The sequence below is a fragment of the Dipodomys ordii genome, unplaced genomic scaffold, assembly GCF_000151885.1.
Source record: "Dipodomys ordii isolate 6190 unplaced genomic scaffold, Dord_2.0 Scaffold24, whole genome shotgun sequence".
NCBI lineage: Eukaryota > Metazoa > Chordata > Mammalia > Rodentia > Heteromyidae > Dipodomys > Dipodomys ordii.
In genome coordinates, this window is record NW_012267240.1 from 4572214 (window position 1) to 4575611 (window position 3398).

Genomic DNA, 3398 nt, shown 5'->3' on the forward strand with positions numbered 1-3398 from the left:
GGGTGGACGAGTGCGCGGCGGGCCGCCCGCGCGCACGAGCCCTGCTCGCCGGCCCCTGACTCACGGCGTCTGATCCGGCCCAGGGGCGGCGCAGAGGACGCCAGCCACCGCCTCCCCGCCTTTTCCATTTCCTCTTTCTCTCCGTAAACAGAAAGAGACCGCCGGGTTGCAAGGAAAGCCAGAGAGCCCCGCGCTGGGAAATTCCGTCCCCCCCCCCCCGGCCCCCGCCCTCCGAGACCTCCGAGCCCTCCGGGCGCCCAGCACGGCCGAAGGGGGCGCGGGACACGTGGGCGTGGCCGGGGCGGGGCACATGCAGATGAGGTGTGGGCGGAATGGGATGAGAGTGGCGCTCCGGGATGGGCGGGGCCGGCTTGACGTGGGCGGGGCTGACGGCCAGCGACTGGCGCGGAGCGGGCGGGGCTCTGGGATCCAGACCCGCGGGCTTTGCAAAGTGGAAAACGAGGCTGGGGCCGGGGCGTCTGGGCGTCCCAGGGGCGGAGGCTGGAAAGGGTGGCCGTGCCGTTCTCTAGTCCGGCAGGAAGATCGAGAATCCTAGGCTGCCCACACCCTCGGGCCTGCTCCAGCGTCCCGGGCGCGGAGGGCCCGGTTCCGCGCGCCCCTCGTCCTGGGGGGGCCCGGTGTCGCCCGCTCTCCGAGCCCAGCTACCTGCCCTGGAAGGGGGCTTCTGCGCTTCCCGGAAGCGCATGTGATAATCACCGGTAGTGCCGAGGGACCGATCGCGCCCAGGGGTCGGTTCAGGGCAGTGTCCGCGGTCAGCCGGCTCCGACTCCAGCCCGGGGGAGATAGCCTCAGGGCGGGCCTGGAGCCTGGAGGTGGTCCGTGTGCCCTGCCTGGTTCTTTGTCCTATCCCAGGTGATTGTTTTTTTTTATTTATTTTTGGTCAGTAGTGGGGCTTGAACTCTGGGCTTGGGCACTGTCCCTGCACTCTTCAGCAAGTGCTCTACCACTTGAGCCATAGAGCCACTTCTCAAGAGATGTACTGTTTTGAAAAAAAATTTTTTTTCTGGTCCTAGGGCTTGAACTCAGGGCCTGGGCTCAGTCCCTGAGCCTCTCTGTGCTCAATGCTAGTGCTCTACCACTTGAGCCACAGCACCACTTCCCAGGTGATTGTTTTGTGTGTGGAGCCTCCCCCATTATCTGCAACGATCACTCCTTAACCTTTCCTCCCCGTCGATCATCTGGGATTTTCCTTCTGAAATAGGAAAGTTTTACTGAAGATAAAGGCCCCCACCTTTCCCTCGCCTATCCACGGCCTATTAGGAGCCAGGTATTTTGTGAGGCAGCCCAGAAAACTATAAGTAAGGTCAGGGAGACCCATGCTCTCCATCCTACCGACCTGCCACATTGGACCCTCCCAGGCTGGGCCGGGAAGCTAATGCATGCACGTTTTCCCTCAGCAGGTTTAAAACTGTATCTGACCTCTGTGTGTGTGTGTGTGTGTGTGTGTGTGTGTGTGTGTGTGTCCGTTTCCTGAGGGGCTTGAACTCAGGGTCTTAAGCAAAACTCACTTCCAGGTTTTTTTTTTTTTTTGATGATTAATTGGAGATGCGTCTCAGGGACTTTCCTACCTGGCCTGGCTTCGAACCATGATTCTCAGATCTCCGCCTCCTGAGTCGTTAAGATTACAGGTGTGAGCTCTTGTGTGCAATGTGAAATTGCTCTTCTGATCCAAGTTAGTCAGATGAGAATGGCCAGCTAGCTGGGATGAGAGGAAGGGTCCCCGTTAGAGGATTTTTATCTCGCACGAAAGCAAGCCTGTGCGGTCTCAAGAATGCCATTGTTGCCATGGTAACGCTAAGGGAGGACAGTGAGACTTTGGATCATCCCGGGCCATGCCATCGCACGCGCCTCGCTGAGAGCCTTGATCCTTCTGGTTTAGGAGCAGACCCGACTAGGCAGGGTAGCCAGCGCCCACGCTGGCTGGAGAAGCCCAGTTGGCACGGACGCCCAGTCGGTGGGATTTGGTTCCCCAATCCAAGCTGAAGTGGAAGTATCGAAATCCTTCCGTGTTTTTCCGCTGGGAACCAGGTTAGCACCGGTTGTTACTTCTAACCATAACGTGACAGATGTCTCTCCTCTATCTCCCTGGGCTTTATAAACATTTTAAAAATAGAACTGGAGAACCACGACTCTCCCCGCCCTCCTGGAGTGAGGTCACTGAAACCACACCTAATCTTCTGAGAACTAAGTATTAGCTTTCCTTCCCTTCTAGAGGTCTCCCAAATATAGCTGCGCTTTAAGGAGCTGTTGCAACGGCTGGTTTTATAGCTGCTCCTGACTTACACACGAAGAGATTTCATCTGGTGGGATACATGTGTACTTTAAAACACGTTTAAAATCTGACAAAGATTGGACTGAAAGTAGAGAGCAACTGAAAAGAGAAATGTTTGGGGACTTGTTCCATTTTCCATGGAAAAATGACTGGATGCAAATTGTATATAAAAGCAATCCTGTTCTTTTGGGAGCATGCTAGGCAAGGTGTTTTAGTATGCCCAGCTAATCTTAAACACCTGTCTTTGCCTCTCAAGTAACCATGACTACAGTGCCATCACACTCAGCCAAAACTGAGTGTTAAATATGCCAGTGAGAATGCTCTAAACCAGTGTGCACATCCAAGGGGAGAAGGAAAATTATTGAATAATTACTAGAACTCTCTTAGCTGGACATTGGTGGCTCAAGTCTCTACTCCTATGAGGTATGAGGATTGCAGTTTGAAGCCAGCCTTGGCAGAAAGTCTGAAGATTCTTGTCTCTAATTAACCACCAAAAAGCCAGAAGTGGAAGTGTGGCTCAAGTGGCAGAGTACCAGCCTTTAGTGGAAAAAAACTGAGGAATAATGCCCAGATCCCAAGTTCAAGCCCCAGTACCACACCAAAAAAACGAAGGGAAGGGATTCAATCTTATTTTGTACTGCAAAAAATTATATATTTAAAAATGTTTGTTACAACCTTTTTCATGCTTTTGACAATCACCCTCAGATAACAAGAGTGTACGCACACGTAAGTAAATTAACAATGATCACATTGATCAATTTTAAGCAACTGAAACTGGATTTTTCTAATCCCCTAGATCTTTTTCTTTCATTGAGAAATGTAGGTTTCTTAGGATGTGCATAATTTAAAATGACGGAACTTTCTCATTCTTAGTGTTTTTAAACGATAAAGCTTTAACGTGAAGAATGTCTATATATTGTCTGAGTCACGAGGCTGGATTCTATGAAGCCCGTGCATGAAGCAGCTTACAGAGGTGGAGGTACAAGGCTGTCTCCCCTAGCACCTGGAGCACATCACCAGGAGTAATGTGCTGGGTAGCTCTGAGGTTGATGGGAGACTTACTCACTCAGTCTCCCTCCACTTCTCAGCACAGATTTGGAAGATC